General features: G+C 45.8%; 1 protein-coding gene, 1 long non-coding RNA gene and 1 other non-coding gene across 8 annotated transcripts in view; 1 reads left to right on the forward strand and 2 right to left on the reverse strand.

The window, feature by feature from the left end:
• LOC126526347 (uncharacterized) overlaps nucleotides 1-26,477 on the reverse strand; it is a 185,398-nt gene that overhangs the window by 89,650 nt on the left and 69,271 nt on the right. The window lies entirely within an intron of this gene.
• On the reverse strand, nucleotides 11,443-17,919 carry LOC129386840 (uncharacterized). Its single transcript, XR_008614119.2, has 3 exons — nucleotides 17,575-17,919; nucleotides 16,697-16,808; nucleotides 11,443-12,668 (listed from the first exon to the last, which is right to left on the reverse strand). It is a non-coding gene; the product is annotated as an uncharacterized lncRNA (long non-coding RNA).
• TRNAS-GGA (transfer RNA serine (anticodon GGA)) lies at nucleotides 16,238-16,312 on the forward strand. Its single transcript has one exon. It is a non-coding gene; the product is annotated as a tRNA-Ser (tRNA).

Consider the following 26,477-nt stretch of genomic DNA (forward strand, 5'->3'; position numbering starts at 1 on the left):
TAAACTAAGTCAAGGATGTTAGCACTAGTTGCTGTAGTTGGTTGGTTGAGTAATCAGCTGAGTAAGATGGAAATCAAAACACAAATCGAGAAAAGCCTTGCTATCACTGGATGAGTCGGATAGAGTTGGCACAGGATAGGACCAGTTTATGTTGGGGTAATTGAAATGCGCCATTAGGAAAATGGGTGAGTGTGGAAACTTTGTTACGATGGTATTAAGCAGGTCATGAAGTTCAGCGCAAAACATAGAGGAAGCGCTCGGTGGCCTATAACATGCGCAAAAAATAACATCGTGGTGCTTTATTCTAATTCCTGCGCAAACTGCTTCTAAACCGGAAGAAAGAGGAATGTGAAACGAATTGAGCCTGTCGGCCACTGCGATAAGCACGCCACCACCTAATCTAGTACCACGGTCACACCGATAGATACAATATTGTTGTTGGCATTCGAATACTTCTTTGTTCGATATTTTTGACGATAGCCAGGTCTCTGTCAAAATGACAATGTCGGCAGTGCATGTATCGATTAAGGAAGATATGTCATCACGTTTATTTACAACACAACGAATGTTAGAAAAGAGCAGGTTAATATCAGGTGCAATCATATCATATGTATCATATCATATCATATATCATATCATATAATATTATCATGTGTGTGTTCGAGTTTGGCTATGCCGGAGGTGTGTCATGCGCAGAAGATAGAACAGCGGCTTGAGAAGGATGCAAGGATGATTAATCAGCCTCGATTCCGGACTCGATCTCACAGACACTGTTAGTTGATGGGTGGTACACATAAGCCTTCTTTTTGATTATCAGTTTATTGTAGCGTACTGAAAATTTTTCACCGCTAGCTTTTCCAAACTCGATTAGTTTTTTGAGGGCTGTGCGGGTGGAAATGCAAAAATCTTCACATACAGTGATACCTGTCGTTCTCATTCGGGATTTTGAGAAAAATATATCGTTTTTTGTTTTAAAGCTACTGAACTTAGTTATTATCGGACGGCATTTATTTGGCGAAAACTTTCCCAGTCTGTGGGCACGAGATATGGCCTCATTCGACAGTTCCATGTTGAGCGTTGAAGAAATTATGTCCCGCACTTTTTTTTCAGAAGCAGACGTTTCTGTGCGGTCATCAGCGACGCCATAAAATATCAAGTTATCGCGCCTTGAGCGATCTTCGAATTCTTCGAAACGACTGTAAATGCAGGCCGTCTCCCTACGCACAGCCTCAGTCACTGCTCGGGCAACTTCCACCTCGGCACAGTTTTCAGATGCTTCTAATTGTTCTTCAACAGCTGTCAACCTCACATTTAAATCTGTCATTTGCTTTTCCAGATTCATCTGAATTTCCTTTACTGTATAAAGTTCTGAGAGCACCTCTGCATGATTTTTGTCTATTTTAGCATTAAGTATCTTCATGAAAGAAAGAAGTTCGTTAGAAGTTTTGCTAGGGTCCTCCTTCGGAGGCCCGGGATTCATTTCGACATCACCCCCCAAAAGCAAAAGTTTCATGACATAAGCACAGTCACAAACAATGCTAAAAATGGTGTTTGGGCATGGAAAGAGCAGCAAGGTAGTATTGCTAGAGCGTTTACAGTGCAAAGGCGGGCCAGCACTGACCTGCATCGAGAAGCAAAGATAGATTTGGAACGCCCGCATCGTAGCCGCTCTTTCCTGCCCACTGAAGACGAACGATGAGAGCCCGGTCTTTAAAGGCACTTGATCTAAAGCCCCTGAAACTTCGTAAAGTAGTGCCACTCTCCTCCTCCGCCTTCACTCCTCCTCGTTTCTCCTCTCTTTCACGCTCCTTCCTCGACCATGGCGCCGCCTACGATGCTCGAGCGCAGCAGACGACCTTTCGCAGAGTGAATGCACGCTAGCAAGACAGTGCTCTTTAGTCGTTCACGTTGGCTTTCCAGCTCCACGTAACTTCGTGTACAGCATAGAATTTCTAGTCGGATGCTTATACAAATTCGGTAACGGCGGCTTCTGCTTCATTTTTTTATAACCATTTCTTCTGAACTATCTGAAGGAGTGCTAACGCTGTGCGTTGACGACTGCGAATGTATCGCGTGCCCTACAATTAGGTACGCAACATTTGTCAAGGGCGTGTAGCAAGATCTTGTTGCGAATAGTTGTAAATAACGCGTTTACTATCGAATGACAACCTCTTGGCTTCCAGCAAGCCCTCAGCCTAAAGAATCCGCGCCGCCCTTACCACGTGAATTCGCGGCGGGTATCAGCTATGACGTACAAAGGCTGACCGAGATCACTGCTCTGGAGGTTCGAAAGTGTATCACAAGCTACAGTGCCGCCAATGTGCGTGCTTGCCAATCTAAGCGAGCGCAAAGCCTCAGAGGTGGGCGCTGGTGCTATTATGTTTCTCGTGTCTCAACGCCGACAGAAATACCGCGGCCGATCATCGAGTCGGAACTGTGCGTACACAAGAAAATAAAATGAGTTTTTAGCATTCGTGCGCGAAGCGGGAGCGCGATAACAATGCTTGACTCAATCTCAAACAAGACCACTGTGGCCTTCAGTAATTTTTTCAGGTTAATGACTTATCACGAATAACACTTCATCGTGCGTTGGTTCGTCCGTTTACTAAGTGACGTACTTGTCGCGAACCGAGTTGCACTGAGGTGTATGCATTGAGGACGGTTGCACTCCCTTCGAAGTAACATTTGCGAGACATGACTTTATTAGTGAAGTCATGATTGTGCAAAGAATCCCCCCGCCATGACGCGGCCGAAATTGCGGCAAGTGAAATGATGTTTTATCCATAGGTTAAAATGATATGAAACGGCATTCGAGTTGCAAGTTAACAGTTTATTTTCACATAGGTACATTACAGATTTGCCTTTGCAGTCACAAGTCCGTGTGCACCATTTATTGTCTCATTGCGTAAATAAACGCACCAGCCTAAGCGCCCTACAGCAAGCGCGTCTCAATTAGGCATAGTGACTGCAGAAACTAATAGTGGCATAGACGAGCAAGCGAACGACTATATGAGCGCGCGAACTAAACGAGCGAGCAAACGACTAAACGAGCGAGCAAACAAGTAAACGAGCGTGCGAACGAACGAGCAAACGACTAAGCACGAACGACGACTAAACCAGCCAGGGAACGGGCGGGCGACCGCACGTTTTCTTTGCGAGTGCTCCACCGCCGCATTATAAGCTTCGCAAACTGTAAAGCTCACGCGAATTAGCACATACGTCTCAATTACCTATGATGCGGTCGCTCGACGACGAACGCACCGCGCAACACGGTTTCGGGACAGCACGCACGCTTTTCATCGGTGCGTCTGTATCGCAAATCCACCGGGCGACCGTCAACGAGGAACACGAACAAATGTGGCAAACAAAGCTAGTCTATCTAAAGAAGGCTAGTAAGGAACCAGAAAAGGCAGAGAGTTGCTCTCTTGAGGCGCTTTCATGATCGAGACTGAAATTTTATCAAAAGGACTGCGCTGAATCTTAAAAATTTCGTAATCACGTCAATGCACGCAATCTCGCGTGCCCGCGAACTCAAGCCGGTTGGCGTTCAAAACGATTAAGCGCACCAAATATGACTAACACGACCACGTAGTGAGCATATAAGCAAAGCAGACGTTGCGTAAAAATCATGTAAAGCGTGCGTACAAATGACAACATGCACAGTGAACTGTGCAATATCTACTACGGTATTGCCCGCAGAACAATACGCAAGCCTGGCACATACAATACTGAGAGAGCCACAACTTACATCACATAGTCACGCGGAGGAAGTTGGTCGGAAGTTCTCCCTCCTGATTCGGTAAGCCACGTCTTTCTTCTTAACCCGTTGCGCTTACCGGACAGTATCGCGAACATATTCTTGCCTTTGCTAAAGCTATATTGGCATCCAAACGCGCAGCAGGTCACGGTAACAGAAAGTGACGTGAAGCGACGTCGCACTTGCCACAAAACATCCTTCAAGGCGTTCACAAGATCAAAACAACACAGAATAGGAACGGAAGGTATGCCGCCAACAAGCGCCGCTTCTCGAGCAAAGATGGCACTGAAGCGCGACTGTAAACAAACGAGGCCGGCGCAAGGGGCCACGTGATGCCATTAGGCCAATAACGACGCGGCGTCGGCTTCGGCCAGAGCGCTGGAGGAGGAGGCGGCATTCTTCAAAGCGTGGCACTACTTTACGAAGTTTAAGGGGCTTTAAGTTGATCCGATGATGTCAGGGACGATGGCGATGCCGGATCCATGGGAAAAGAGGTGACGGTCCAAGCATTGTCCTTCGACGAGGCCGGGCAACATTGTTCTGGCTGCAGCACTGGGCTGCGCAGGCGTAAGCGGCAGCAAATGTCTGATGACGCATCAGGCTGTGGTTGTGGCTTGCCGCGGACGCACATCGATACCATCTGCATCGAGAAGCAAAGATAGATTTGGAACGCCCGCATCGTAGCCGCTCTTTCCTGCCCACTGAAGACGAACGATGAGAGCCCGGTCTTTAAAGGCAGTTGATCCGATGATGTCAGGGACGATGGCGATGCCGGATCCATGGGAACAGAGGTGACGGTCCAAGCATTGTCCTTCGACGAGGCCGGGCAACATTTTTCTGGCTTCAGCACTGGGCTGCGCAGGCGTAAGCGGCAGCAAATGTCTGATGACTCATCAGGCTGTGGTTGTGGCTTGCCGGGGACGCACATCGATACCATCTGCATCGAGAAGCAAAGATAGATTTGGAACGCCCGCATCGTAGCCGCTCTTTCCTGCCCACTGAAGACCAACGATGAGAGCCCGGTCTTTAAAGGCAGTTGATCCGATGATGTCAGGGACGATGGCGATGCCGGATCCATGGGAAAAGAGGTGACGGTCCAAGCGTTGTCCTTCGATGAGGCCCGGCAACATTTTTCTGGCTTCAGCACTGGGCTGCGCAGGCGTAAGCGGCAGCAAATGCCTGATGACGCATCAGGCTGTGGTTGTGGCATGCCGGGGACGCACATCGATACCATCTGCATCGAGAAGCAAAGATAGATTTGGAACGCCCGCATCGTAGCCGCTCTTTCCTGCCCACTGAAGACCAACGATGAGAGCCCGGTCTTTAAAGGCAGTTGATCCGATGATGTCAGGGACGATGGCGATGCCGGATCCATGGGAAAAGAGGTGACGGTCCAAGCGTTGTCCTTCGATGAGGCCCGGCAACATTGTTCAGGCTGCAGCACTGGGCTGCGCAGGGGTAAGCGGCACCAAATGTCTGATGACGCATCAGGCTGTGGTTGTGGCTTGCCGGGGACGCGCATCGATACCATCTGCATCGAGAAGCAAAGATAGATTTGGAACGCCCGCATTGTAGCCGCTCTTTCCTGCCCACTGAAGACCAACGATGAGAGCCCGGTCTTTAAAGGCAGTTGATCCGATGATGTCAGGGACGATGGCGATGCCGGATCCATGGGAAAAGAGGTGACGGTCCAAGCGTTGTCCTTCGATGAGGCCGGGCAACATTGTCTGGCTGCAGCACTGGGCTGCGCAGGGGTAAGCGGCACCAAATGTCCGATGAGCATCAGGCTGTCGCTGTGGCTTGCCGGGGACGCGCATCGATACCATCTGCATCGAGAAGCAAAGATAGATTTGGAACGCCCGCATCGTAGCCGCTCTTTCCTGCCCACTGAAGACCAACGATGAGAGCCCGGTCTTTAAAGGCAGTTGATCCGATGATGTCAGGGACGATGGCGATGCCGGATCCATGGGAAAAGAGGTGACGGTCAAAGCGTTGTCCTTCGATGAGGCCGGGCAACATTGTTCTGGCTGCAGCACTGGGCTGCGCAGGCGTAAGCGGCAGCAAATGTCTGATGACGCATCAGGCTGTGGCTGTGGCTTGCCGGGGACGCACATCGATACCATCTGCATCGAGAAGCAAAGATAGATTTGGAACGCCCGCATCGTAGCCGCTCGTTCCTGCCCACTGAAGACCAACGATGAGAGCCCGGTCTTTAAAGGCAGTTGATCCGATGATGTCAGGGACGATGGCGATGCCGGATCCATGGGAAAAGAGGTGACGGTCCAAGCGTTGTCCTTCGATGAGGCCCGGCAACATTGTTCAGGCTGCAGCACTGGGCTGCGCAGGGGTAAGTGGCACCAAATGTCTGATGACGCATGAATACTTTGTTTAGCGCAAAACGACAGAGACAAGAAAGACGACAGGACAAGGCGCTACTGGCCAACTGGTCATTGATTCCATTTGTTACAAAAAAAATCAGTTCCAAAACGAGGAGCAATCCCTACTGTCACTTTTCTAAAAGACGAAGCCACAAGTTTCATAGCAGATCCCAATCCCCCACAGTGGGTGTGCGCCATCGCATAAGGAATACCATACCATACCATACCATAGCAGATCGACACTGCTGGTTGTTGTTGTTGTTGTTGTTGTAGCCTGTGGCACGTGTGGCTCCTACCCACGATGGGGGATTGGCCAAGAAATGGGTGGACTGCTGGTTATTAGAAAAACAAATACTACAACAAGACAGAAACTTTCTCTTTGCCGACTACTTCGTCATTTCCATATGGATGAAGCAAGTGCCACTGCGGCTCTTTATGTAGCTTTTAATTTTCTATTTTAGGATGTTGAGTATAGATTTTATTATCATCTTATTTGATGAACCTACGAGGTCCCACATAAGTATTGAAAGTGTCACATATAAGAGGGAGGCTAAAATAAACTTATAAATGAAGATAAGTTTCAAGAAGAGGACGAGGATGGCGCTAAGGATGACGTGGGTTAACCGAAGACTGAAGAAGATAAAGAAGACGTTCCCAGTGAGGTCAGAAGAGATGCTTGGTGGAGTAGAGAAGAAGTATCCGGTGAGATGGAAAGCGATGATTGGTGGAGAAGAGAAGACGAAGAGAAGGATTACGTGGACTAACAAGAAGGCTATAAAAGGGCGAGGAAGGGCGAGACGCGGGGGGGGAAGAACGAAGCAGCGGAGACTCGGCGGGTCAGCGATGGTTCGACCGGAAGAGAGCGACGCCGGCTACTGCTCCGGTGAGCTCGCGTTCTACGGCTTCGCACCGCAGACTTCCTGCCGTTCCTGAGCCCGTTCCGGGGAGTCCACGGAGGACGCTACCACCTGCTACGGCCAGGGGTATCTCCAGCGCTACCGCCACTCTTCCAGGTGGTGCCCCAACGCCAACATCATCGACCAAACCTCCCCGGGCGTTTGGACCTGGAGCGTGTACGACGCAGCCAACGACGCCGCCAGCGACGCCAGCCCTAGAATATCGAACGCCACTCCGACGCCGGCTACGGGACCCATACCACGTCAAATCCGCACCGAACCAGACGTGAGCACGAACGCCAACCACTAACAGTAGAACGCTAGTAGCAGTGTTACCGGGTCGTGTGTACTGATAGCCTTTGTATTTTGTTAGTTTTGTTAGGTTTGTGTGCTGGTGTTTGTGTCGCATTGGTTGTACTAAATGTGCATCTGTGTGGGTACACCTGTCGCCTAGTCCATTCTTTCGGCCAAAGTGTTCTCCGGAGGAGATCCGTGACAAAGTGAAGTGGCGAGCCAGCCAGGATTCATTTCCTTGTGTCTTTTTTCTTTGTCTCGGATCTTTCCGATCTCTTGACGGCAGAATGTATGGATTTGGCAAAAACGCTAGAACTTGCGCTTAAGCTAGGGTTAAGCAAGGAAGAGGCGATGCGTCTTTGGGACGAGGAGAAAGAAGAAGCAAAAAGGCAGTGAGAGGAAAGGGCGCAAGCACGCGCAGATGCTCGCGAGGCAGAACAGGAGAAAAGGAAGATGGAACAGGAGAAGGAGTTCCTTTTGTGCAAACAGGCGCATATCGTAGGGAGGCTATGATGGGATCACAGACGATGATCAGCGTTCCTTAGCGGACACCGTGCCTACTTGCCACCTTAAGATTGTGGGAAAGTTTGTGGATGTAAGGGACCACCTCTGTCTTAGGTGCCTTCAGTTGATCCTCAACCATTGCACTTCCACATCCACACTTGAACTTTTCAAGGAGGACTTTTGAAATGGCAGTCAAGACCGAGATGGGGAACCCTGCAGCTAAAAGACGGCTTACCTGATTATGAAAACTGAGCTTAATCTGATGTGGGCACGATTTTTGGAGAGCCTATTCCATACGCAACACCTGTATACTTCTCTTAATTGTCTTGGAGTGTGCCGAGTGAAAGGGCAGCAATTCCTTAGCCCGTGGGTTGGAGGCCCAGCCAACATGTCCATCACTGAACGTAATCTTTACGTATAAAAACTAAAATTGAAAGGTTCGGAAGTTCAAGGGTGAAAGGCAACTCACGTCTATGTTTGCTAAATATAGATAACACTTTGCCTACTGTAGAGGGTAGGTGAAGGTGGGCTGCTGTTTATAAAAGCACCAAATAAGTGTCAACATGCCGAAAAATTTTTAAAACTGGCCCCCCATTAAACACTTGTTCCAGTGTGTTGTCCACCATTACCTGAAAAATGTCACAAAGATTAGGGGCTACGCAAGACCCTATGCAGATGCCATCGCACTGCAAAAACAGCTGCTTGTCAAATACAATAAAAGTCGAGTTCAAATAAAACTGCAATAAAGATAGAAAATTATGAACGGCCAAACCAACGGTGTTCTGGAAGGATACGTCGCCGTTATCTTCTATGCACTCTTTGACACATGCTAGCAGTTGATTCTGTGGAACAGAATTAAACAACTCCTGCACGTCTTCCGAAAAACCGAAACCAACATGATCATTTCGCTCTAAAAACTGTACTACTGCGACTGATTTCTTTAAAAGTAATGGGTCGTTTAAAGCTAGCGCCTTGAGCTTCTTTAGCAAAAACTGGCTAACACTTCTGCCACGATCCCTGTTCACTAACAATAGTGCTAAACGGAACTTTGGGCTTATGTGTCTTGGCTGTGAAAACCCCCCTCAAACTGTTCCCTCTGCTGCTAGATATGTCCCTGGCAAACTTTCCAAGGTATAATTGGTACAAAACTCAACGAACTTAATTTTTCCTCGCACTTCACTTTTCTCTCCAGGGACACAGTTCTTATTAGCCGCTACCAAACATTTTTAATTGTAAATTCCCTTGGGTAACGTATGGGATTCCGTCTGGTCCTGCTGCCGACGTGACCCATCTTGGCATCGAATCATGACGTCTTCTTCTATCTTATTATAATATGACGTGGGAGACAGGAAATGTTCCAGATTCTTGGAAATGCAGTTGCGTTGTAGGCCTGCTTAAACCGGGGAAATACCCTAACGAGCTCTCCTCCTGCAGACCGATCACCTTAGCCAGTTGCGCCGACAAAGTAATGGAAAGAATGGTCTTGTCAAGGCTGGAATGGTTTCTAGAGAAAAATAATTGCTTTCCTGATTTTATGCATGGATTTAGAAGAGGCCGTTCTTCCATTGACGGTGTTATTGACTTGGTATCCACTGTTGAACAAGAAAGAAGTCGCCGTCGGTTAGTTGGAGCTGTTTTTCTGGATATTAAGGGTGCATACGACAATGTACTCCATTATGCAATCCTTGATGCACTGGAAGATTTAGACGTCGGTGGCCGGCTATATGCATGGATTGTTAGCTACCTCAGTGGCCGCACGGTGTATATGTCAAGTGATGGTGACACCGGACAGTACCATATACATCGAGGTGTTCCACAAGGAGGAGTTCTCAGTCCAACTCTTTTCAATGTTGCATTGATTGGCCTTGCATCCGAACTTCCTAGCACGGAGAAGATTAGCGCATATGCGGACGACATATGCATATGGACATCTGGAGCCACCTGTCCCCAAATGCGTGCTAGGCTTCAACGTGCAGTGACAATCACAGCTAAGTATCTGCGGCGTCAAGGCCTCCAACTCTCAACGGAAAAATGTTCCGTGATTACATTCACGCGAAAACAAATGACCAGGTATCCGATAATCATTAACGGAGTAGCGATACCTACGGTTACACACCACAGATTCCTTGGTGTAGTCATAGACCGGGGATTATCTTGGTCAAGACATGTCGCCGCACTGAAGTCAAAGCTGAAGAGTTTTGTTCACGTCCTTCGCATCGTTGCAGGAACAAGATGGGGCCCCTCGGAGTCGTCGTTACTCCAACTGTACCAAGCACTATTCGTAGGGTATATACGGTACAGCATTCCGGCGCTCTCAAGCATGAGACTTAGCTGTGTGCGCGCACTGGAGAGCATTCAAGCTCAAGCATTGCGCACATGTTTAGGCCTCCCACGATGCACGTCAACCAATGGAACAATAGCGGAAGCTCTTACTTGTTATATTGGGGTATACTTGCTCTGCGAGCCTCTTCGAATGTACCTTCGCGTGTTGACCCGACACAGGCACCATCCTCTGTCATCGCTCCCTGCCACCCACCCAGGTTCCAGCTTTTCAAGGACTATATCGCACCATCAACGCGTTTTGCAATCGAGATTTTCTCCCGCCTGTATTCCAAGAATACCCCCGTGGGTTCTGCCTAAACCTGTCGTTACATTGCAGATACCTGGAATTACTAAAAAGTCATATCCGTTGCATCTATTGGCCTCAGGCAACTCGCCCTGTGGCACATTTCTGCAAAGTACGGAGATACTGCACACGTGTATACCGATGGCTCTGTCACACCATATGCCTCCACTGCAGCCTTCGTCATTCCACATATGATCATTGCTCGGCGGTTTAAACTAGGCCATAGCTCAACATCAACTGCCTCAGAACTTGTTTCTATCCAGGAGGCACTTCGATTTCTCTCCGAGGAGCCTCCTCACGCATGGACAATATTCTGCGATTGCAAGACAGCTCTTCAAACGATTGACTGTGTCCTCAGACGGGGCCCGTATTATTCCATGGCTATAGAAATTACAGAACGGCTCGACCACGCAACTAGATATGGCCACAATGTCACCTTTCAGTGGATACCCTCACACTGTGGCCTGATCGGGAGCGAACAGGCAGAAGCTGAAGCGAAAACTGCTTTAGATAATGCTTGTGAAGTACGCATTCCGTTCTCACGTGCAGACACAAACGTCCTACTTCGTCGCGTAAACCGCAACTCTACGTTAGAAACACTGGACCCAACCAGATCGACGACACAAGCGATTACACAAATGGGACCAAGAAATGAAATTTCGTATGCCTCACAAGCTCAAAAGAAGCCACACGAGCATGGTGCACCGGATTCGCCTTGGTGTCGCATTCACCAACCGTTATAGACATATGATAGGTGCCAGTGATACTAGCCCAAACTGAATTCTGTGAGGTGCCAGAAACGCTTGAACATATATTTTGTGTGTGTCCCACCTACGCGCAATAACGACAGCAACTTGTCTCTTCCATTGCAAAGATCCATGAGAGACCGCTATCGGACGAGTTTCTTTTAGGTCCTTGGCCTAATGCAAACAGCGCAGCCCTGGTAACAAGAGCCGCTGTAGCTTTTCTCCGAGCCACTGGGCTGGACGCACGGCTTTAGAGAGGCCACAACTCTGAATTTGTATATACGCATCTCTTCCTTATACCATCATCATTCATCAGCCCTTTCCCTCCCCGTCCCTCTTCCCCAGTGTAGAGTAGCAGGCCAGAGCAAGTTATAGCTCAGGCCGACCTCTCTGCCTTTCTGTAAATAAATTTCTCTAACTTGGGTAATACGATGAGCCCACTCTCTTTGTCAGCTTGCGTAAGCATCAGGTTGTTGCTCTTAAAAAAAGATATGTCATTCAACAATCTACTATGGTGCGAGTCCGGGGTTTTTGGAGCAAGCTTTAGCAGGCAGTCAACACCTTTGAGAAGGCGGTGGTCCCGATTATCATCTTTTCCTGAGTGGCCACTTTCCAATTTAATGCAGTGAGATCATGTGCAGGAACATCAGCTTGGACCCCAAATTTGGATCCTTTCTGAAGATGATGCATAATCTTCCCTGGTATGTGGACGTCCCCCATGACGACATTGCTTCCATCTTGCGTCATTTTCCTCCTGAACACCGGAGCAACTCATTCAAGATGCAAGCATCTTAATCGCAAGCCAATCAGGATGGTCCTTAAAACACAGAAGATGGAACCAGTCCTGAAAAAGTTGGACTTGTTGTCACAGTTCTGAGTGACTTATTCTGCAAAATCTTTTCACATGCCCCCACACTGGTTTCACAAGGCTGAAGAGGGTACTTACTTCATTAGGGACGAGTCCTTTCCGGATGCAAAAGGTGAAGTGTCTTTCCTTCCTCTTGTAAGGTTGTAAGGCACCTTTTCCACCATCAACCTTCTACTCAGTCACATCGCCCATGCAACATGCTAGTCAAGACAGTTCGCCTTTTCCATCCGGAAATGACTCGTCCATAACGAAGTAAGTGCCCTCTTCGGCCCTGTGAAACCAGCGTGGGGGCACGTGAAAAGACTTTGCAGAATAAGTCGCTCAGGACAGGTTGCACCTTCTGTGATTTAAGGACCATCCTGACTGGCTTGTGATTAAGAAGCTCGCGTCTTTGAAGCGCCTAGTGGCACAGCTCATGGAGTGCAGGTGGAGGTGCATCTTGAATATGTTGCTCTGTTGTACAGGAGACAAGAAAATGACGCAAGATGGAAGCAATGTCAGCGTCATGGGGGACATCCATATACCAGAGAAGATTATGCAACATCTGCAGAAAGGATCCAAATTTGGGGTCCAAGCTGATGTTCCTGTGCATGATATCACTGCAATGAATCGAAAAGTGGCCACTCAGGAAAAGATGATAATCGGGACAGCTGCCTTCTTGAAGGTATTGACTGCCTGCGAAAGTTTGCTCCGAAAACCCCGGACTCGTACCGTACTAGATTGTTGAATGACATCTCTTTCTTTAAGAGTAACAACCTGATGCTTATGCAAGCTGACAAGCCGGGTGGGTTCATTATTTTGGCCAAGAGAACTTACAATGAAAAAGGTTTGGTAGCGGCTAATAAGAACTTTGACCCTGGAGAGAAAAGTGAAGTGCAAGTAAAAACCAAGTTCGTTGAGTTTTGTAAGCAATTAGACCTCAAAAATTTTGCCAGGGACATATCTAACAGCAGAGGGAACAGTTTGAGGGATTTTTCACAGCCAAGACACATAAGCCCGAAGTTCCATTTAGCACTACTGTTAGTGAAGAGGGATCGTGGCAGAAGTGTGTTAGCCAGTTTTTGCTAAGCTGAAGACGCTAGCTTTGAACGACCCATTTCTTCTAAAGAAATCAGTCGCAGTAGTAGATTTTAAAGGGAAATGATCATGTTGGTTTCGGTTTTTCAGCAGACGTGCAGGACTTGTTTCATTCTGTTCCGCAGAATCAACTGCTAGCGTGTATCAAAGACTGCATTGAAAATAATGGCGACGTATCCTTCCAGAACACTGTCGGTTTGTCCGTTCATAACTTTCTATCATTATTGCAGTTTCATTTGAACTCTACTTCTATTGTGGTAATAGTTCTGCGGAAACCCGCAAGGTGGAGATAAGTAATTAATTATGGGAAAATGAGACATCCACTCAATCGTAGCAATTAATTGCTACGATTGACATCTGCTACCCTACTACCTGCTAGCCACCGGGTTAGCTGGTAGAGTGGCTGCCCTGGAAAGGCAGTGGTCCTGGGTTCTAGTCCCGGACTAGGACGAATTTTTCTTCAACTGCGAGGCTTTTCTTTAAGGAACCCGCATGGGTTTCCTTTGTAGCAATTGCTATGATTTGGTGGATACCTCATTTTCCCTAAATTAATTACATTTATTGTATATCACGAGTAGTCATTTCTGTAGCGCGATGGCATCTGCATAGGCTCTTGCGTAGCCCCTATTCTTTCTGACATTTTTCTGGCCAAGGTGGAAAATGCACTGGAACAGATGTTTAATGGATGCCAGTTTTAAAATTCTTTAGGTATGTTGAGAATGTTTTAGTGCTTTTAAAACAGCAGCCTACCTTCCCCTACCCCTCTACATTAGGCAAAATATTTTCCATTTTTAGCAAACATAGACATGGGTTGCGTTTCACCCATGAACTCCCGGACCTTTCAAGTTTACAGTTTTTAGACCTAGAAATCATGTTCTGTGATGGACATGTTTGCTGGGGCTACTACCGACGAGCTAAGAAGTTGCTGCCCTTTGACTCTGCACACTCCAAGACAATTAAGAGAGGTATAGCAGTGTTGTGTATGGCATCAGCTCTCCAAAAATCGTGCCCACCTCAGATTAAGCCCACGTTTAATAATCAGGCAAGCCGCCTGGCTCAGGTTCCCCGTCTTGGTCTTGACTGCCGTTTCTGAAATCCTACTTCCAAAATTCAAGTGAGGATCAGGAAGTACACTGGCTGAGGATCAATGGAAGGCACGTAAGACAGAGGTGGTCCCTTACATCCATAAATTTTCCCACAATCTTAAGAAGGTGGCAAGTAGGCACGGCGTGTCAATTTGTTGCTCTGCCCCAATTAAGCTGGGAAAGTTGTGTCCACATATCTGTAACGCCAGAAAACGTGGATGCCAGAAGAACCACCAACCGCTGTTAGTAAAATGTTCCACTGGAGTGGTGTATTGCATCCCCATGTCATGTGGGATGGTTTACGTCGGCAAAACTGGTCGCTGTGTCAATGACCGTTTAAGGGAACACGCTCAAAAAGTGAAAAAAAGAAACTAGATGATAAATATGACATTTAGTTGCGAACGTTAGCAAGTATACTGAATGGGTGGCCTGGTTGAAAGAGATGATTCTAGGAAAGGGCAGTGACACGACCGCACGCATCAGTTTAGAAGCCTACTACATTAGAAAATTTGGTAGCAGGTGCTTTAGCACTCCTTCCCTTGCTCTCTGTGATGCTGAATTTGATCTTCTACATGTGGCTACCGGGGCTTCAGACGGCAAAGAAAAATAATTGTTTGCATATTGTTGCGCTTGGTTGGCTGTATTGTGCTTGCGTGGTTAGCACGCTATCACCCTTGACGTGTTTTCCCCTTCATTTCCTTTGCTTCACTGGCATATATAAGGTGTGCTATCCTTGCCAGTAAAGCCAGTTATTAGCCAGCACTGTGTGTATGTGTCCCCCTTCTTCTGATCATGTTTGTGCTGTTACCCATATGTTACAGCAGTAACTGCAGCACAGTGAATAATGACCTTCATGTATCATTTCAAAAAGTTCCGGCTCATCAAATGTGTATTTGCCAGTGGCAGTTATTCTGGGAACAAGAGATAAATAATGGCAAATATGAATGTTAAACAATGGTAAGCACGCCATGTGCTTAGACATGCAACATAGTTGTCCCACTACACTTTGAATTCTTATGTGCACAGAAACTGCACAAGCGTGTAGAATAAACAGAAAAGAAGATGGAAATAAAAGCTGCAGCATAGGAAACAGTTTCAAAACAATAAAGCCAAAATAAAAAAGTGAGAAATACACCGTGTACTAAGCAAAAATAATAACTTTTATGCTTTTAGCGCACAAAAAGGGACGAGAGACAGAGGTACGACACGGACACAGCGCTAACTTCCAGCAATTGTTTTATTCTACAAAGCGGTACACATATTTATGGGTAACAGACAACAGCATAAGCATGCACATATGCACTGGTTTCTAATCAAATGAGACAGCAACGAGACATGTAATGGAAAGTTAAGATGATATCGAAGATGAAAAGGCAACCATGCATAGCCAAAAAATTTTTGTAATTGCAAGATTAAAATGCCATCTCCATCAAGCCACCCTCTGTGACACGTTAAAAAAATCAAATTCTTTTTTTGAAAGATCGATTGAAGGTGCGCTAACACGAGCGTTCCCCAAACTAGCGATCTTCGCCGCTTCAATAATCTGTGTTAGCACGCCTTCAATCGATCTTTCAAAAAAAGAATTCGATTTTTTAAACGTCACAGAGGGTGGCTTGACGGAGATGCCATTTTAATCTTGCAATTACACAAAATTTTTTGGCTATGCATGGTCGCTTTTTCATCTTCGATATCATCTTAACTTTCCATTACACATGTCTCGTTGCTGTCTCATTTGATTAGAAACCAGTACATATGCGCATGCGTACGCTGTTGTCTGTTACCTATATATATATGTGTACCGCTTCGTAGAATAAAACAATTGCTGGAAGTTAGCGCTGTGTCCGCGTCGTACCTCTGTCTCTCACCCCTTTCTGTGCGCCAAGAACCTAAAAGTTATGGAATGCCAACATGCCCAAACCTACGCTCTTTCAAAAATAATAAAGGGAAAATCAGACAGAATTTGTCAGCTGTTGACAAATTTGACTTCACCCTACCATTTGCTAGCCGCCTGGTTAGCTCAGATGGTAGAGTGGCTGCCCTGGAAAGGCAGTGGTCCCGGGTTCGAGTCCCGGACCATGACGAATTTTTCTTGAACTTCGAGGCTTTTCTTTCTAGGAACCTGTACGGGTTTCCTTTGTAGCAATTGCAATGAATGGGTGGATGTCTGATTTTCCCTTTATTAATTACTTCTCTCCACCTTGCGGGTTTCCGCAAGAACTATTCTGTCAAACAAAAATGAAATTTAAATTGCAGCCAAGCAATTGATGCAAGAAAAAATACTTGACATCAGGACATGTTAGATCTAGTTTTATATAGAAAACAATAACAGCTATGAACACAAATAAGCAGCAAGTTGCAAAAATACTTATCCTACTTAGTAAGCTGTGTTGAGTAATATGTTGATAAACTTATTCACGAATGATACTGAGGTCCTACTCTTTGGAACACATACACATCATACATACCTGAACCAAGCAATCAGATTACACACTGCGCTATGGCAGTCATTCAAGGTTTCCCTGCATTTCTGCTGGCTCCTCCATTATGTGGACACTGGTGTGGGTTACGGCCTCGCCACTACAAAATAAGTTCGGAAAGTTCGCAGTTAATTTATAGCAGTGGCACATTAACGCTGTCACAGTGTGAACACATGCAAGGAGCATCTAAAATAGTCACGAAAATAATGTTTGCATTAATGAAGGGTGGCAACAGAGGGACCCCTTCATCACCGTAAAATTTTTAACACACACACAGCAGCAACACATTACAAAGAATCTTTGTTTACATACCAATTCAATTTTTTCATGACTTAGTTTAAGCAACTGTCTCGTGTCATGTTTAGTTATGCATAAGTTATGTCAACACATCTTGTCTTAAAAATTTTTAGTAATCTGCACCTGTTGCAAGCTTTGACTGCTTACGTTTTTTTTTTTTCAAAAACTGCTCGTAAATTCAGAACCGCGTAAGCACAGATTATTTACAACGTAGAAGCATTTATACGCGAGGAAACGTCATTGCAGTAAGAATCTGTTAAAATGCAGATGAGCGTTGTTATGCAACTTAAGCAGAAAAGCGGGAGCTCACGCACAGGCGCACATGATGAACACGATTATTTCCGAACGTAATATTTCTCAACGGAAGGAAACGCTTATAATGATTTTCAATTTCGCATTAAGACAATAAACTTGCCTAGCTAAATTCTGACAACCAGCGCTCAGCAAGCATCAGCACGGGTTCCACTGTTGCCGTGGCAGTTCTATTGGTTCTATTCTACGCTTGTGCACTCTGTGCACACACGAGTGCACGCACAATACACGTGTGGTTAGCAAGCACGATTACTTACCTTTTTAATGGTACGACGCGGTCGAAAAGCGCTCTCCAAGTTACCGGTGCTGCGTCGACTCCCAGTCTACACGCCGTTACGTAGTGGACGAGCTGAGGCACGCTAATAATACACATTATTTCTTTGCGACGTCCAGCGAACTTCCCGCAACCAGACACAAAAGAGAACGCACTCCAGGGCATGGAAATCGTTGGTCCCCATTTGCCTGGCACGCCACGGATATGGCGAGTTTCAGAGAGACACAAGCTATCTTCTGGCACTTCTGTGTTCGCGAACCAAGTCACATTTCGTTACACCAAACACAAAACCACACGATTAGACAAACACGCCACAACGGCTCGCGCAACCGCCCGGCGACCGGCAGTTGCAAAATAGAGAGCAGAGTAGACAAATGAATGCTATGACCGTCTTCTTTGAAACAGGGTGGTGGGTTGCGCCACCAACCGATCGCATGGGGCGAGCGTCATTTGTAGACCTTTGCGGTTGTGTGGCCCCCGTGATGCCTTAATATTAACCAGTACCCACTCATTTTGTGCCGTATTGCGCCCAACTACGTATAGTTGCGAGACAAAAAAAAAACGAACATTGAAGCGTCTATATTGCACGCTATACTTTACTGTAGAAAAAAATTTTATGGCGTATTTTCGATTTTGAACAACTTCTGCCGTATGCAGCCAGCAAAAGTATGGCCTCCGAGAACCGCACTTCAAGTCAGCTGTATTGAAGTTTTTTCATGGCGTTATGAGCTCCTGCCCGTGCTACGTGCGTTGTCACTTCGTTTTAAATAACTTTCTGCTGTCATCAACATCAACTGTAGCCTCAGGAATTGTTGACACGGTATCAGGTGTACGCTTGTGCAGCGTGCGATGTTTCCGAGCGTGTTGTAGCTGTTTAAGTCGGAAAGCATCAAATCTACCAGGGTTCATCACTCGTGTAGCGCAGGTTACACCGGTGTCGTCCGCATTTGCTTTCGTGCCGGTGTGTTCAATGTGCGCGGGTTGCGCGCCTGTCGCCCGTGCCTTCTGTGTTTATCGTGCGACTCACGAACATTCCTCAGAAAAAAACATATATATCTGCAGCGTACATGTGTCCTACGTGGTGTGTACTAGAAATGTGCGGTGGTGTACGATGTTTTTACAGCCAAGTGGCTGCAGTGCGTTCCAGCGAATAAACGCGATTACGTAGTGTTTCCTGGTTATCTTTGTGATTTACCTGCATCTGCGATAGAACCCACGAGGCGTTTGCATGACCTTGCATTGTGATTGTGGAATTTAGTGTTTTGTTTGCCTTCTTCAATGAGTGGCCTTTTATAGACGTTCTTGCTTGATAATAAAAAAAAAAAAATATCTGTAATGGGGCTGAAATAATCCGGCTTTTTATTCCTTGAAAATTGACGTGAGTGGTAATTTTACAAGATAATAGCAATCCAGCTCTGGACATCGAGCTGTAAAGCAAAATATCTAAACTTGTTACAGTATGTGAATCTTGCTATGATGTGTCAATATCTCTAGCATGTTCTCAGTGCTGAGGGCTGTGCACTATGTTAAAGGTAAATGTAATTGTCTACTCATCTGAATTAGTATATATGATTTCTTCATATCATTTGTTCCAACTAGAAAAATTTCATAGGTGCATTGTTGACTTCTAGAGTTAAAAAGACACATGAGATATTACTCAACAGTATGCGTTACAATCTTTCGACATGAATTCAGGAGTATTATATGTTGTGCCATGCATAGTTACTTTGTACGTACAAAGTATTTATATGAATACACAAAATCTGATTCCTCCATCGCCTGTTGTTTGTAAGTCATGAAGCAAATAAATAATTTCAGCCTGCACTGATTGCTTGCAATACACTTCATATTCAAATGTTTGCTAAAAATCTGCGACAAGAATGATCTACCTTAGTTTTGCTTCTGCTGCTGACATTGATTTAGCAATTTCTGTAGAAAGATGTGCACCATGAGCAAAATACGGATGCAAAATAAATAGCTGATTTTGGATCAGTTTTTCGAAAGCTGCAATACCATTTATACTTTGCGCAATAAGTGCAATGTAAAGGCAATGAAGGTAACTGTAGACTTGTGTTTCGTCATTTGACGGGTAGAAACAATTTCTGGTACCCTATCTGAGCTGATGCAGCAACCTAACCCATACTTCACAGAAAAATGGAAAGTTTCTTCACAAGTGACTGATTCACACAGGCTTGGGAATAGGACTAGCATATTTAATGAAATCATTCTGAAACATAATTAATCAGCATTCTAAAGATGAATGGATAGTGGTAACATCGCCAGTGGCTCACAAGTGGTTGTGTTATACTCCTGTCACAGTGGACATTTTAATGTCATTCGAATCGAATGGCATTAGCATTGAATGACATTATTCGGTTGTTACGCAGCAATATTTAATGCCATTAGAATCGAATTACTTCTGCAATCAAATGAATCTGAAAAAAATCAGTCGGCTTTGCACTCGTGGCGAATGACTAAAATGACATTGAGCATTCATAATTTCAGAAGCAGTAATGTAAAGAGGTAATTAATTTTGTGTTATTTAAGGCATCTGCTATTTCGACTAGAGGAAAGCTGTACGGCAGGCTTTCACAAAATGTTTTTTACTCTCCACCTCAGTGGCGTCTGGCGGCTGTCGCTTTACTGGTCAGTCATACTGCAAGCAGTCGAGTGCCTGTATGCATCTATTTGACAGTCTCGCCTCTTCCTCCGATTGCTTTGTTCACAATGCAAAGCACACAACAACTGACGGCTTCGGCTACTGCCGTATTGTCAGCCGTATTGTTTGTCTTCAATTTATTGGCTATGGCTACTAAGCTGGTCAAGCCTTGTTTTTGCTTGTAGTGGCTAGAAATTCTAGAATTGGAAGTTTTATATGCGTGTTATTCTGGTGAAGTGACACGCCATATTTATGTTAAAATAAGTTGACTTTCTACATAGACATTCTACATATACCTTGCTCTTGTTCTCTCACCAATTTTTTTTGCAATGATTGCCATTGATATCATGACCGAATGACATCGATTTTTGTTGTGTACCACCACCACAGGTCGAATGGCATTTATTGCACTGAGTGTAATTTGCATCTAATGACATTAAAATGTCCAGTGTGACATGTATTAGATATGGTATAGCAGCTTACACTTTGAAGGAGTTTCGGTACATTAGCATGTTCCATGAGCTAGGGTGAATCGATACGTACTGGCCCACCTGTCACACGTGTAAAGCTGATGTTATTAAAGCTTAGCCTTAATTTTCTATGTTTAGTTAGATTAGGGCAGTTTGTCTTGGCGTAAGCTTATAGAGATTTTATTCAGCATAGCACATATAACTTTGGTAACATGAGACACTAGGTTACACTATTCCTCATCTCTGGTTACAGTTACGTGATTATGCGTGTTCTGCTTAAATATGTTGGCAGTTTATTTATGTCATGGCCAGACAATGTCGGCTGACGGCAATTTTTCTTGGTTCATTGGTTCTGCAGCTGTGCTTGAAGGCCACCTCGACGTATATAAGTAGCCAGCTCCAAAGGACCTGGCGTTTTAAATGTGGCCCTCCCGTCCCTGAGGCACGACGTTAATTAATTTAGTCACAACTCGAGATCCGCGATACAAGTTGACTCATATATAGGCGGGCAGCACAGCGATCGTGAGTCGCGGTGGTTTGCGTGGCTTGCGTATGTGTTTGCTCATCGCTGCCAACCATGTCAGGACAGCCAGCGGCATTTTCATCAGACACGACAAAATTGTAGAGACGTTTATTGTCCTGACGAAGATAGGTTCTAAGCCTAGTGGCTCCCAGCGATATCAGCGGCTGCAAGGGGAGCCTAAATAGACGGCACTCCGCTGCGGCGACACTCGCGTTGATAACATCGCGTCGACATAACATCGACACTCGCGTTTAGTAAGATCGTTTTGTGTAAAACGAAGGAGTGCTGAGCATAGACGTTTGTTTGCAGCTTCTTGGCTGCGAAGTATTCTGGTCGTGTTTGCAGGGGCTTGTTCGTATACCACACGAATCGCCGCGGAAACCACTCCGACGCGTTGCACGGTGGATCGCGCGCAAAGCAGGTGTTTCCCGAACGCGACGGAGAGCGCCGCCGCTCAAGTCTGTTGCTTCCAGTGCCTTCCAGTGTGAAACCAGCACGTTTTTTGACACTGGATCGCACATGGGGACGCTGGCGCTCGCTGGGACTGACTGGGACACGTGAGAACGCTGGGTCCCATTGGACGAGACGCTGGTTCCACTGCCATGACTCTCGGGCGCACTGGTTTGTGCTGTACAGGCGCTGGTTCTCGCTGCAGTTCGCTGGTTCGCACTGGAAACTGCGCTGGGTGTGTTTGTGCCGCGCTGGTTCCAGTGCGCGAGGACGATCGCTGCTGAATATTCAATGCTTTATACAATTTCATCGCTTGATACTAGTCTCTTGTCCTAAATAACGTTATATCTTGGGGTCATAACACTCTATTTCGTGTCGCAGCTTGGTGCAAAGGTGCGTAAGTTGCCCTGTTTATACATGCACATTTGACACTGAAGATCACTCTCGTTTTTCTTGCATTTTCCCTTTTGACTGGGCGGATAGCTAAATTCTTGAACGAAATCACGCATACGCAGAGGACGCCGCGTTTTTTAGTAGTTTGCGCGTAACATATGACTGGGATTTGTCGCAGTGTTGTGGAGTGGACATGAAATCCAGTTGTTCAGACGCGCTCGAACGGACCCCGAGTTCGAAGCCTACCGCTGATTGATATTATCGCACCGACAACGAAGTTGAGGCGATTCGCGCGCTTCCACTTTCCCTATCGTACTAAAAGAAGGTTCTGGGGCTCAAATACACGCATTTTAGCTTTCGCCAGCTACCCGCGCCGAGATCGCTCCCCGCCACGGAGTGGTCCCCACGGAAGCTCAGGCGTATCCGCCGAGTCCGTCTGCACGCTATCGGCGCATCTGGGCTCAGGAACCAACAAGACTAAACAAGGATAAATCACTCCATATTTGAACTTTCGCATCGGTGTTCTTAAATAAACTGTTTTTTTCTTTCGTGTCTACGGTGCCAGTACAAGAAGCGATGCGCGCCGATGTGACGCGTCATAAACACAAATAAGTATACGTGCTGTCGCCGAAGGCTGCCAGCACTAGCCTGCGCTTCTCTGACGAAGATATATGACTAAACGGACGTGTCAATTGAATCGCATAACTGAACTTAGAAAACGTTGCATATCCCATGCCTGAAGAACAAGAAACGGCTATCGAAATCAGTAGTAACAGCCCACACAGCTTCCCGGGTCGGCGGTTAATTTAGGACTTTTTTCGTAGTTAAAGTACCTATCGCAAGTGCAAATCGATGTCGTGACACTTCCAAGCATACTACTCAATAAGAACAGCAACTTTAGTTCTCTGGTACAGGCGTGAGTTTTAGTTGGTGAGCAATAACACATTTACTATCTGTACGAGACCTGTCTCTGCCCAATTAAAGTATGGTGAATTATCCTTAGGGTACCACCTGCTCACATGGCGTAGTGGTAAAGCAGCGCGCTTGGGAACTGAAGGTCAGTCGTTCGATTCCTAACTTGACCTTTTTTTTTTTTTTTAACTAGTACGTTCTTTATTGCTTTCTATAATATAACAATATATATACGTTTCCGGGCACCACGTATTTAACGCGCAAGAGCTCTTTTTCGCACCAGTACGCCGTGCCTGACTAGCGCCCCAGCATGCACCGCGCGACACGGGCCCATAATCCGGCGTTGTATTGGACACTGGGCGGTTTTGCAATAGGATTGCCAGGGAAGCGGCAGCGACAGCTGCAGACGACGCAACGAGGAGGCAGCGTGATACATTTCGTCGTCTGTTTCGATTAGTAAACGTCGCTGTGACGAAGAAGTCGCACTTTCTGCTGCAATTTGCTCAAGTTTGTGAACTGCTACCGACAGTTGTATACCACGACTTGTTTTGCGTTCAATGTACAAACGGCGCGATCTCGTAGACTGAGCGGCTGTACACAGCCAAAACATGCCTTGCACAGGCGCACGACATCTTGTCACATTGGCGTTTTCTCGGACACCCAAAAAAAAAATTATCGCGGATTTTCAAGCGTACAACCCAGGGAAGACGTCCAGCGCGTTTGAGCAGCGAGTGCAAATAACCTTGACACGTTCACACAAAACACTAATCGGTCGTTGCAGCTACTCGGTGCACTGATGATACGTTCTCTCGGCAAATGATCACATGAAATAACCAACGAAGGCACTGGAGCTTCACAAGGTTCACACGGACGCGCGCTGACACACGCACGCACGTCGCTATTTACTCCGTGGGGAGTTTCCAACCACGTGACCTGAAACTCCGTGCGGAGTATAATCGTGTCATGTCGTTTTTATACTCCGTTCCTAACCTATCGGAGTATAATGAAGACATGTGCCGTCTTCACTCCGCTATGACGGAGTAAATGCTTGGGGCATGGGAGGTATTGGGGCTGATAAGCCGATAAAACTCCCATCTCGGCTAATTTTTGCTTACAGTGTAGAGTTAATATCGTCTATTCCTGACGATGACGAAATCTTTAACTTACGAATCAAGTTCACGACACCGTCGTAATCAATTAACAAGGGCTCCATCTGAGGAAAATTCATCTTAACAACTTCAGGTAGAGAGGCACAGGGCAACACATTATTCAAAAATGATTTAGAATACACTTCATTGAGCACAGAACAACATTCTTCTTGTGGAAAAACAGCACCATCTACATCAGTTAACGATATTGTGTTACATTCGGAACCCTTGCCAGTTTTCCAAAATGTTTTAGTATATTCAGTCAGCAGAGATGGAAGTGTATTGTAAAAGAAAACGCGTTTGGCTTCTTTGGCTGCGTTTTTAAACAGTGAAGCAACCTGCTGATACGCACGCCAGCTATCAATTGTGTTCCGTTTTTTAGTTTGGCGAAACAGCCGCTTCTTGCTGTTCAAGATACGTTTTAGGGATGCATTAAACCACGCTGCTCGATGGTTACACCGGACAACTCGGAGGGGTATGTATTTTTGTACTAATTCATTAACTCTATTTTTAAAGAGCGACCAGTTCTGTTCAACGCTCCGAGTGTAATAGTCCGGCATATATTCTTCTACAAAAGCTTCAAGTTGTGTGTTCATTGATGCGTAATCGGCTTTACTGTAGGCTCGAATGTATTTTTGTTTGCTATTGGGACGGTTGATGTTTTCCTTAAGCTGGAAATGAATAAAACAATGATCGCTAACCCTGGCAAAATGCTTAAAGAATTGACAAGATCCGGTGCGGTAGTCTAAACTAAGTCAAGGATGTTAGCACTAGTTGCTGTAGTTGGTTGGTTGAGTAATCAGCTGAGTAAGATGGAAATCAAAACACAAATCGAGAAAAGCCTTGCTATCACTGGATGAGTCGGATAGAGTTGGCACAGGATAGGACCAGTTTATGTTGGGGTAATTGAAATGCGCCATTAGGAAAATGGGTGAGTGTGGAAACTTTGTTACGATGGTATTAAGCAGGTCATGAAGTTCAGCGCAAAACATAGAGGAAGCGCTCGGTGGCCTATAACATGCGCAAAAAATAACATCGTGGTGCTTTATTCTAATTCCTGCGCAAACTGCTTCTAAACCGGAAGAAAGAGGAATGTGAAACGAATTGAGCCTGTCGGCCACTGCGATAAGCACGCCACCACCTAATCTAGTACCACGGTCACACCGATAGATACAATATTGTTGTTGGCATTCGAATACTTCTTTGTTCGATATTTTTGACGATAGCCAGGTCTCTGTCAAAATGACAATGTCGGCAGTGCATGTATCGATTAAGGAAGATATGTCATCACGTTTATTTACAACACAACGAATGTTAGAAAAGAGCAGGTTAATATCAGGTGCAATCATATCATATGTATCATATCATATCATATATCATATCATATAATATTATCATGTGTGTGTTCGAGTTTGGCTATGCCGGAGGTGTGTCATGCGCAGAAGATAGAACAGCGGCTTGAGAAGGATGCAAGGATGATTAATCAGCCTCGATTCCGGACTCGATCTCACAGACACTGTTAGTTGATGGGTGGTACACATAAGCCTTCTTTTTGATTATCAGTTTATTGTAGCGTACTGAAAATTTTTCACCGCTAGCTTTTCCAAACTCGATTAGTTTTTTGAGGGCTGTGCGGGTGGAAATGCAAAAATCTTCACATACAGTGATACCTGTCGTTCTCATTCGGGATTTTGAGAAAAATATATCGTTTTTTGTTTTAAAGCTACTGAACTTAGTTATTATCGGACGGCATTTATTTGGCGAAAACTTTCCCAGTCTGTGGGCACGAGATATGGCCTCATTCGACAGTTCCATGTTGAGCGTTGAAGAAATTATGTCCCGCACTTTTTTTTCAGAAGCAGACGTTTCTGTGCGGTCATCAGCGACGCCATAAAATATCAAGTTATCGCGCCTTGAGCGATCTTCGAATTCTTCGAAACGACTGTAAATGCAGGCCGTCTCCCTACGCACAGCCTCAGTCACTGCTCGGGCAACTTCCACCTCGGCACAGTTTTCAGATGCTTCTAATTGTTCTTCAACAGCTGTCAACCTCACATTTAAATCTGTCATTTGCTTTTCCAGATTCATCTGAATTTCCTTTACTGTATAAAGTTCTGAGAGCACCTCTGCATGATTTTTGTCTATTTTAGCATTAAGTATCTTCATGAAAGAAAGAAGTTCGTTAGAAGTTTTGCTAGGGTCCTCCTTCGGAGGCCCGGGATTCATTTCGACATCACCCCCCAAAAGCAAAAGTTTCATGACATAAGCACAGTCACAAACAATGCTAAAAATGGTGTTTGGGCATGGAAAGAGCAGCAAGGTAGTATTGCT

The sequence above is a fragment of the Dermacentor andersoni genome, chromosome 8 (assembly GCF_023375885.2).
Source record: "Dermacentor andersoni chromosome 8, qqDerAnde1_hic_scaffold, whole genome shotgun sequence".
Classification (NCBI taxonomy): domain Eukaryota; kingdom Metazoa; phylum Arthropoda; class Arachnida; order Ixodida; family Ixodidae; genus Dermacentor; species Dermacentor andersoni.